Below are 11,333 nucleotides of genomic sequence, written 5' to 3'. Positions count from 1 at the left end.
GTGAAACAGGGCGAGACGGGGTGAGGGTCAACAGCTGCTGCATTGCGGGTGCATTCCTACAGGTGGATTTAAGAGCAAATACTCCTGGCATTGATCATCGTACTCGTTTTCCAGCTAGTCCGTTGTGAAAGGACGGTCCCTGCCGCCTCTAGGCACACCAGATTGGTCGCAGATGGTGCTCGTCTCAAGGAAACAGACATTCTTGTTGAGAATCACTCTGGGAAGAGAAATTTGCTAGAAACAGAAACGGGGCCAGGGAAAATGGGCCAGAGGTCTAAAGGACATGCTTTGCATGCCAGAGGCCAGGTTCTGCCCGTAACAACCCTTGAACAATGCACTAGAACTATTCCCTAAGCACTGCAGGCTGTGGCCCAAGCCCTGGGGATCGAGCCTGGATGGAGGGGGAAGGAAAGGGGGGAAGGGGCTCAGAACACAAAAGGCCACTCTGTCTTCTAGCACCTGCCTGGCAAGCACAGTACAAACGCCACGGCCACTTACGAGCACTCAGTCCATCCTGACATCTCTGCTGTTAGGGACCCCCCTGTAGGAAAAGCCCCAAAGATGGTCAGTGCCTTAGGAAGTGACCAGGGCAAATATGCGTCCAGGAGCTTAATCCCCAGTGTTACACATGCAGCAAGAGGGCCCTGACAGCTTCAGCTCTGAGATCCCCAGCAAGAGACAAAGAGAAAAGGGGCCAAAGAGACAGTATGGCAGGTAAGACACTTGACCTTGCCCAAAGCCAACGTAGGTTCCATCCCTGGCACCACAAATGATCCCCTGGCAGTCAAGAGTGACCCCCATGATCACAGTGTCAGGAGAAAGCCCTGCGCACCTCTAGGAATGACCCAAAAACCAGAAAGAAAAAAAAAGAGGGGCCAGGGAGATAGTACAGTGGGTAGGGCTTTGCCTTGCAAATGGCCAACCTGGATTCAATCCCCAGCATCCCAGATGGTCCCCTGAGCACCACCAGGAGTAACACCTGAGTGCAGAACTAGGAGTAACCCCGGAGCATCGCAGGGAGTGCCACCACCCCCACACCGAAAAAATTTTTAAAAAAGCAGGCCCGGCTGATAAAAAGTGCTTTATCACAAGGACACACGCCGGATGCGTGCAGTAACAAGGGACAAGAGAGTAAGATTGAGACACAGCACGTCTAGAAGAAGCTGAGACGTGAGCGGCATATACCAGGTCCAGAGTTGCGGTTTGGTTTCTGCGCTCGGCGGGATGGCGCTGTGGTACCTCTCCCCTCTCTTCGCCGTTCTGCCGTTGCTGCGGTGACGGGATGCTGGTGGTGCTCACTGGGGTTGCAGCCCAGATTGCGTGGCTCACGCGCCCTGACACAGTGCTCGCAGACATTCCCCATTGCCGGGGTCCCACGTCCTGGTCACAAGGTCACTCACCGTTTCGCTGCAGGGCTCATGGGGGGGCGTGCATATGTGTGACCCCAGAGCAGCCAGAAACTGCTGCAGGCACCACGGAGAGCAGAGCTGCCAGGATCGGGTCCACGCGTGTGGTGGCCCCAAGGGGGCAGCTGTTCGAAGCCCCAGTGCTGTTGCTCCATAAATGGACTCACATCGCCGAACCATTGATTAAAACCGATGATTAAAAGTGGTTTACAGGGGCTGAAGATACAAGACAGGGGCTAAGGCAGCGCCTTGGCACGCGGTGGGCCCTGCGCCACCCGTGTCCTCTGAGCACTGCGGGGAATGAGCAGGAGTAGTCTGGGAGCACAGGCGGATGCGCCTCCCCCCCAAACGAGTCACCATGAAGGTGGGTCGTATGGCTTGACGTCAAGTGCCCGTCTGGGATGTGGAAGACCCGGGTTTGACCCCTGACACTACCGGGAACTATGGTCAACGTGGTAGGACTGTATGCAGTGATTAAAATTGATTTTTAAAAAAATCTAAAAATTGGGGCCAGAGAGATAGCACCGGATTAGGGAGGGGGCTTGCCTTCATGGCCTCGGGGTTCAATCCCCTGTATTCCATGTGGCCCCGAAAGCCCCACCAGGAGTGATCCCTGAATGAAGATCGAATATTAAGGGGCTAGAGTGATAGCACAGCGGTGAGGGTGTTTGCCTTGCATGCGGCTGACCCGGGTTCGATTCCCAGCATCCCATAGGGTCCCCTGAGCACCACCGGGGTAATTCCTGAGTGCAGAGCCAGGAGTGACCCCTGTGCATCGCCGGGTGTGACCCCCCCAAAAAATTGAATATTAAGCCCTAAGCTGAGTTGGGCGTGGCCCCAAAAACAGAATAAAAATAAACTGACGACACCAAATATAGTAAGGACGTGGAGCAATGAGCACTGCTCTTATAAGTAAGCAGACAAAGCACTAATGGAAGACGGTTTGACAGTTTATATTTTGTTTGGTTTGGGGCCGTACCCGACTATGCTCTGGGCTTGCTTCTGGCTCTCTGCTTAGGGGCCCATCCCGGCAGGCCTTGAGGGGCTGTAAGTGATGCCGGTGATCAACCCGGGTCAGCTGCGTGCAAGGCCAGGACCTTTCCCACTGTGCTCTCTCCAGCCCCAGTGGGCAATTTTTACAGAACTAAACAGTTTGACCATAATTTGACTGATCAATAATTCTTAGGTATCACTGGATCACTGTCATCCCGTTGCTCATCCGTTTGCTCGACTGGGCACCAGTAATGTCTCCATTGTGAGACTTGTTGTGACTGTTTTTGGCATATCGAATACGCCACAGGTAGCTCGCCAGGCTCTGCCGTGCGGGCGAGATACTCTCGGTAGCTTGCTGGGCTCTCCAAGAGGGGCAGAGGAATCGAACCCGGGTTAGCTGCGTGCAAGGCAAATGTCCTACCCGCTGTGCTATTGCTCCAGCCCAATTTATGTTTTAAAATACACTTTAAAAATCTACAAATGAAATAAATATTTATTTTTGCTTGTTTGGGGCCATACCTAGCGGTATGGTCTTACTCCTGGCTCTGCACTCAGGAATCACTCATGGAGGCGTTTGGGGGACCCTACGGGATGCCAGCATTGAACCTGGGTCATCCACATACAAGGCAAGTGCCCTCCCCGCTGTATTATCATCCAGCCCCTAAATGAAGTAAATACCTAAAGCAGCTTTATACAGAATCACCTAAACTGGAAGCCACTAAAAGCCCTTCAGCAGGTGATGAGATAAACGGTCGCATGTCCACTCAGTGCATTAATGTTCCGAGATCGAAATCCTGAAAGACAGGGAGGAAAGGTCAGCGGAGACTGCTACACAGGCGGAGACGCCGAACTGACAAGCAAGGTGACATTCTGAAAACTGCAGAGCCAAGGAAACCTGCGAGGATCCGTGATCTCTGAAGGTGCGGGCAGGCGGAAGGAAGGAACAGGCGGAGGGCCATGTCTGGGGTGGTGGAACCGTTCTTCCATACTGTCACGTGGATACGGGACAGTAGACATTTGTCCAAACTCATCGAACTGCCCCAAACCAAGAAGGACCCTGAGTGCACTCTGAGCTTTGTTCCATGACGGCCGTGTATCAGCAGTGGTCTGTTTGTGGCCAAGAACACGTCACAGTAGCACACGTGCTCCTGAAAGCGGGAGACCCGGTTTCGCGCAGGGGTACGCTGGCACTCCCCAGCCCACCCGCTCCGTTTCTCTGCCAACTGAAAACCTTACTAAAAATAATTATCTTTAAATGCCTAAAGTGGAAAATGTTACGTTTATTTAAATTTTTATTCAAGGGGGCTGGAGAGATTGTACAGCAGGTAGGGCGTTTGCCTGGCCCATGGCCAACCCCGATTCGATTCCCGGCATCCCCATATGGTCCCCTGAGCCCCGCGAGGAGTAATTCTTGGTGCAGAGCCAGGAGTATCCCCGGAGCATCGCTGGGTGTGTCCCCAAAGCCAAAAAACTATAATTTTTTGTTAAGCTGTTATGAGGGCTGGAGAGAGTAGCCAATCCAGCTCGATCCCGGCACCAGATGCTCCCTAGCCCTGCCTGGAGTGACTCCTGAGCACAGAGCCAGGAGTTACCCCTGAGCATTACCATATGTGCCCCAAACGCTAAAAAAGAAAAGAAAAGAAAAGGATCTTAAAGATTCACTGAAGAGGGGCTGAAGAAACAGAAATAGCACAGCAGGTCGGTCAGCCGCTGGCCCTGCAGGCAGCCAGGGCAGGCTTAACCCCCAGAGCCGCCAGAGGTGAATCCTGAGCACAGAGCCAGGATGGGCCCCGGGGCGCCTGGCTGGGGCTCAGAGCCCCCCCACCCCCCAATTCCCCAGGGAAACAAGGAGCACTGTGCACATGTCTTTCCGTCACTGAACTGGAAGTGGGTCGCCGGCTTGTCCAGACACAGCCCCACTGCCGGTTACTGGCATCGGAGAGGTGCGTGTGCGGGAAGCTGGTGGTGTCCAGGAGGGAAACGCTGGCCGGGAAACAGCCGCGGTGCCAGGGCGCGGCCTGCACACAGGCGAGGCCAGCCCCGGGGCCCAGCTCTGCCAAGGAGCTTCCTACCTGTGCAGGTGCACGCCGGCCAGGGCAGAGCGTTCTGGGACTTGGTACCTAACGTGGAGGAAACTGGGTTCACTGTCCTCACAGTTGCTGTGCACAACTGCCCCGGGTGGGTCAGGCACCATGGCTGTATGGCCCTGAGCACTGCCGAGGGAGGCCCCAACCCACCCTCTAAATAAAAGGTGGGGCTGGAGCGACAGCACAGCGGGGAGGGCATTTGCCTTGCATGTGGCCAACCAGGTTTGATTCCCAGCATCCCATAGGGTCCCTCGAGCACCGCCAGGAGTAATGCCTGAGTGCAGAGCCAGGAGGAACCCCTGAGCATCGCTGGGTGTGACCCAAAAAGCCAAAAAATAAAAAATAAAAATAAATAAATAAAAGGTGGCTGGGGGAAAGGAGATATATTGTTTGGTTTTGGCTTTTTGGGTCACACCCGGTGATGCTCAGGGGTTCCTCCTGGCTCTGCACTCAGGAATCACTCCTGGCAGTGCCCGGGGTACCCCATGGGATGCCGGGGATAGAACTGGTTGCTGAGTGCAAGGCAAACGGGGAAGGAGATGTGTTGTATATATTACATCTTCCGCCGGGGGCTGAGCACCTACGCCTGACTTGCTGAGGTCGTGAGTTCAATCCCTGCCACCCCCCACCACACACACACAGCCTGATCCGGGGGTCCCTGGCTGTGATCCCCAACACCACCTCAAGATCAGGACATCAGGAGAGACACAAAACCCCCAGCACTAAAACAACAGCAAAAGGAAAGAGGGGGGAACCTCACTAAAATAGGATTGAAATAGGATTGAAATAGGATTGCTTTTTATTTACTGGGGTTTGGGCGCACCAGCAAATGCTTGCGCCTGAGGCAAATGCCTCCCCTGCTGCACCCATTATAGGAAAACCAATTAGGGGGTGACTCACCTGTTGGTTCAGCAAAAGCCTGGCACTGAACTGCTCTCGAGCTCACACACACACACACACACACACACACACACACACACACACACACACACTGTGCTCAGGGATCACTCCTAGTCGTGCTCAGGGGGCCCTGGGAGGTGCAGGGGATGGAACCCGGGGTGGGCTCATGCAAGGCAAACACCACACCTGCTGCCCCGTCTCTCTCAGAAGCTGTGGTGGTGTGCAGAGGCAGTTGGACTTGGTTAAGCACCATTAAGGGACGAAAGAGAATCTGATCTGCTGGCCAGGAGGGGTCTCCCCCAGGGCCAGGCCAGGGTGGAGAACATCTGGGGGGCAGGGCTCTGGGGTCAGGGCAGAGCAGGCAGAGAGTGGTCGGCACTGATTAAGGGCCACTCTGGGCAATCAAAGCCAGGCTGCGATACCTCGGGGTCAGATTCCCGGCCCCAAGTTAAAGGTAAGAAACCAGGGGGCTGGAGCCATAGTCCAGCGGGGAGGGCGTTTGCCTTGCATGCAGCCGACCCAGGTTCGAAACCCGGCATCCCATAGGGTCCCCCGATGCATCACCAGGAGGAATTCTTGAGTGCAGAGCCAGAGGTAATTACCCCTGAGCATCACCGGGTGTAACCCAAATTATTTTTTTAAAAAAAATTCTAAATAGGGGCTGGAGAGATAGCACAGCGGGTAGGGCGTTTGCCTTGCACGCGGCCGACCCGGGTTCAAATCCCAGCATCCCATATGGTCCCCTGAGCACAGCCAGGGGTAATTCCTGAGTGCAGAGCCAGGAGTAACCCCTGTGCATGGCCAGGTATGACCCAAAAAGCAAAAAAAAAAAAAAAAAAAAAAAAAAAATTCTAAATAGGAGAGTCCAGAGTCCAGGGAGATGCAGTACAGGGGTAAGACGCCAGCCTTGGCACTCAGCCCGCCGGGTCCACCCTGACACCACGCGAAGGTGCCCAGGCACAGCAGGGGGCAGCCCCTGGGCACCCCCTCACCGTGCAGGGGCGGGAAATCCTGAACCCTTCAGAGCTCTCTGTAGCTTCGCCTGCCTCCGCCGCATCTCCGCCAGATCCAGGACTCCTGGGGAGAAGGGGAACAGGCAGGCCTGGGACTGTGGTCCCCAGGGCGCGGCGGCTTCCCTGCCAGCAGCTGGCCCGGCCGGCTCTCAGCGCTCTCACTGGACCAAAGTGCACCCGGATCAACCCGAGCCTGCGCCCCACGGCCTCCTCGGCCCTCGTGGCCACACCCCCACTGCATGAACTTTCTCTGACACTTTCTGTACATGCGACATGTGGTCTTAGTACATCCTCAGTGCACGGCTTCCTGAAGAAGGGCACAATGGCGCAATAAGTACCTATAAGCAATAGGTCAGCAGGTAGGGTGCTTTAGGGCTCCCCAACCCCCACCAGGAGTAAACCCTAAGCACAGACCCAGGAGTAAGCCCTGAGAACAGACCCAGGAGTAAGCCCTGAGCACTTGGGTGTGACCCAACCTGCCCGTATTTAGACTCTATGAATACATCACCTAGTTGCAAAGTAAAATCAGCCGACACGACCCCTTCAGAGCAAACCACACCGCCCCCCCCACACACACACCGGGATTGTAAACCGCCCAGGGAAATGTTCCATCTGGAATTCAGGGGGGCACATCTGGCTGAGGGGGTCCTCCTGTTCCCCCCGCAATGTGCCCGGGGGTCTCTCTGCACCCTCTGTCTCCTTCCCCCCTCCTCCAGTCTAATTTCCCAGGCGCTCAAGCTCTGCTCCTCAGCCGCCCAGAAAATCCGGTCAGCTCACGCTGGCCTCCCTGAAAGCTGCAGTCCTGCGGGGAGGCACCCTCAGTCTCAGTGCTGGGGACACGGTGGTGTTGGGTACCGAGCCCAGCACTCCCGCAGAGCGCTCAGAACACTCCTGCAAGGCTCAGGGGACCAGGCAGGGTGCTGGGGACAGAACTGGACCCGGCAAGCACCAACCCCCCCCCACCCCCGCACCATGGCTCTGGCCCCAGGAGGACAGCAGTCAAGGGCGAAGCGTCACTTGCTTCCTTAGAAGAGAGAACAGACGCTCGAATTTTGAAACCAAGAAACCTTTGTGTAAGTGCCTGCTTGACGCCCCACATCAAGGTAGCCTGGAAGGTGAGAGCGAGCAGAAGTTTCCAGAAGGGCAAGGCCAGGAGCTCCATCCCCAAAGGCATCCCTGAGCATCTCCCAGTCATCCAGGTGGAGGAGGGGGCACATTTGTTTCTGGGGGGGAAAGGAAAGACTGACTGTAATCGGAAGGAAAATAGAAACAGAAAGAGTCTCCAGCGTTCCACATGGTTGGACTGTGTTTGTTCCTGTGTGGAGAGGGGAGAGGGGAGAGGGGAGAGGGGAGAGGTATCCTCTTTCTGACGCTCCGGGTCTGGTGTTGGGGAGCCGTGGAGCCAGGGATCAACGGGGGTGCTCCCACAGGCAAAGCAGGTGCTCCCGCCCTTCCCTCGAGCATCTCCCAGGAAGGAAGGAGATAAGGAGATGCTCTGCCTGTCTCTCTCTGCCCCTTCCTCTCTCCCTCCTCCCTTCCTCCCTCTCTCCTCCCTCCCTCTCTCTCCTCTCACCCTCCTCCCTTCCTCCCTCTCTCCTCCCTCCCTCTCTCTCTCCTCTCACCCTCCTCCCTTCCTCCCTCTCTCCTCCCTCCCTCTCTCTCTTCTCTCACCTTCCCTCCCTTCCTCCCTCTCCCCTCCCTCCTTCCCTTTCTTCCTCTTTCCCCTCCCCTTCTCTCTCCTCTCTCCCTCCCTCCCTCCCTCCCTCTCCCCTCCCTTCCTCCCTTTCTCTCTCCCTCCCTCCCTGTCTCCCTCCACCCTCTCTCCGTCTCTCCAGAAAGGAGTGCAGCTGTCTCTGCAGCGATGTTTACATAGTAACAAGGAGCAGTGCAGGCTTAAGGCCCTTCAAAGTTTAGAAGGTTCCAGACAAAAACACTTTGTGTTTACATCTGAGAGCAGAGCAGAGTCACTGACCTGCAAGTGAGGCCTCGGGGGTGGCCGGGATGGCTCGGAAGGCTCTGCGGGCAGGGTGACTATGAATACCTACATGCCGAGGATGACCGTCGGCTACACCAGATACATCAGGAGCAGCAGAGCACACTGAATGGTGTCAAGTAGGGGGCAACAAGCTACATTGTCACTGCCACTGTCATCCCTTTGCTCGAGCAGGCACCAGTAACATCTCCATTGTGAGACTTGTTGTTACTGCTTTTGGCATATCTAATACGCCATGGGGAGCTTGGCGGGCTCTCTGAGAGGGACGGAGGAATCAAACCCGGGTCGGCCACGTGTAAGGCTAACTGTGTAAGGCTGTGCTATGGCTCCAGCTCAATCTACAATAACAAAATATAAACATAGAAATATAAACATCGGGCAGAGTGATAGTACAGTAGGTAGGCGTTTGCCTTGCACAAAGACGACTCGAGTTCGATCCCCAGCATCCCATATGGTCCCCCAAGCACCGCCAGGAGTAATTCCTGAGTGCAGAGCCAGGAGGAATCCCTGTGCATCGCTGGGTGTGACCCAAAAAGAAAAAATATTTTTTAAAAGAAATAAAAACATAAAATATAACAATATATAAACCTGTAACTATGTGAGTAATCTCTTATACAAGAGCTTAATGGCTCCAGGGTGAGATACAATAATCTTCACACTGTTTTTTTTTCTTTTTGGGTCACACCCGGCCATGCACAGGGCTTACTCCCTGCTCTGCACTCAGGAATTACTCTGGCGGTGCTCAGGGGACCATATGGGATGCTGGGAATCGAACCCGGGTCGGCCGTGTGCAAGGAAAGCACCCTACCTGCTATGCTATCTCCAGCCCCCCCCCCCCGCCAAATTAATCTTAACAATACAAAATAGGTCATTTTTAGGGCCTGTCATTAGGTGGTAGTTGGGAAAACTGGAAATAACGGTGGTGGGAAGGTGTCATGTGTGCAGTTGGTGCTGGAATCCTGAAGGTAACAGACCACTGTGAACAACTTTATAAATTAAATTAAATTAAATAAGCTGTGGGTGAGGGGCCGGAGCCACGCTCCAGCGGGTAGGGCACCTGCCTTCCCTGGCACCCCGTGGGTCCCCAACGACACCAGCAGTGATCCCTGAGCACAGAGCCAGTGTGGAGGGTCAGTTGGCGGGCACTCGCCTTGCCTGCAGCAGGCCCCGCTTCAAGCCCCGGCGCCCCACATGGTGCCCTGGGCCCTCCAGGAGCGAGAGCCTGGCGGACCCCTGAGCACCGCTGGGTGTGGGCCCCAAACAACAACCCAACGCCTCGACGGCCACAGACACCATGCGGCTAAGGGCTGGAGAGAGCCCCGGGTGCGAGGTGCCAGGTCAGGGCTCAGCCCAGGCCCTCGCGGACCCACCGTCGCTGCTGGCATCCCCCACCCCACCCCCCAAAGAGTTTAAGAGACAAATTAGGGGCTGGAGCGATAGCACAGTGGAGAGGCCGTTTGCCGTGCACATGGCCAACCCGGGTTCGATTCCCAGCATCCCATATGGTGCCCTGAGCACCACCGAGTAATTCCTGAGTGCAGAGCCAGGAGTAACCCCTGTGCATCGCCGGGTGTGACCCCCCCCAAAAAAAAAGGACACATTAAACATAGATAAAATGAGGCATAGATAAAATCAAGTACAGATAAAAGTATGGATTAAAAAGTGGAGCCTGGGGGCTGGAGCAATAGCTTAGCGGGGAGGGCGTTTGCCTTGCATGCAGCCGACCTGGGTTCGATTCCCAGCATCCCATATGGTCCCCTGAGCACCGGCAGGGATGATTCCTGAGTGCAGAGCCAGGAGTAATCCCTGTGCATCACTGGGTATGACCTCAAAAAAAAAAAACCCAAAACAAATAAAAAGTGGAGCCTGGTGTAGTTAGGAGAAACAGGTGTTTCTGTTACTGTCACATTAATTTCAGGGGCCAGAAGACAGTACAGGGCTTGCTTGCAGCCCACCCTTGCTCCACCCTGAGCCCTGAGCACAGAGCCAGAGTACCCCTGGGCACCAGGGGAGCCCACCTACGCCCTCCCACACACACACACACACACACACACACACACACACACACACACACACACACACACCAACAATAAATAAAAGCCCTGGATGAGTGACGCGGTGGGCGTCAGGGCGAAACAGCGTAAGGGAGGTGCTTACTTCATCACGCGCTCCAGGACTTCTGTGTCTCCCATGCGCTGTTCCCTCCCCTTGGAGGAACTGTAAAAGCGTATGATTTTAAGGCGAAAAGTGAAAAATAGCTTCCTGTCTGAGGAGAGCGGGAAGATTCTGTCGGCAGATCCTAAGCACGCCATCTGGTCACGGGGAAAGAACTCCTCGGCGCGCTCACATTCTGACCAGCCCGGAAGGTCGAAGACAGACCTCCCCACTCGGGAGAGAGCCAGTGGCGGCCGCTCGGCCGTCCAGGTGAGTTCAGGCCCTGTGCGGCAGAGGTCAGGGCCCTATAGGTCTTTGTCTGTCTGCCCCGCTGTTGTTCTGGGCCATGCGAGGCAATGCCCGGGGGCAGGCCCAGTTCTGGCACGGGAATGCTCCTGGCAGTGCCCCGGGGCGCATCTGAGTGTGCGGCTGCCCGGGGCGGGTGCTTGCCCACTGCACTCGCAGGGCAGCGGCTCCCCCGGGCGACCTTCTGCTCCTGGCGGGGCTGGGGTCCCTCTGTGGTGCCGGGGATCAAACCCAGGTCGGCCACACGCCGGGCAAGAGCCCACCCCGCTGTGCTCTCACTCGGGATCTTGTCTCGGTCTCAGCTGGGGAAGCCTGAGCCACAGGCAGGATGGGCTAGGGTCGGCCTCTCGTGCCAAATATGATCCGTTCTTGGCGTGCTGCTGGGGCTCGAACCCAGGTCTCCTGCCTGCGAGCATGTGCATTCCTGAGTTTTGGATTTAACCTCCCCTCCCCCGCCCCCATCTCCACCTGCATTTTGGTG

This window comes from Sorex araneus, chromosome X, assembly GCF_027595985.1.
Source record: "Sorex araneus isolate mSorAra2 chromosome X, mSorAra2.pri, whole genome shotgun sequence".
Classification (NCBI taxonomy): Eukaryota; Metazoa; Chordata; class Mammalia; order Eulipotyphla; family Soricidae; genus Sorex; species Sorex araneus.
This window is presented reverse-complemented; position numbering follows the sequence as displayed.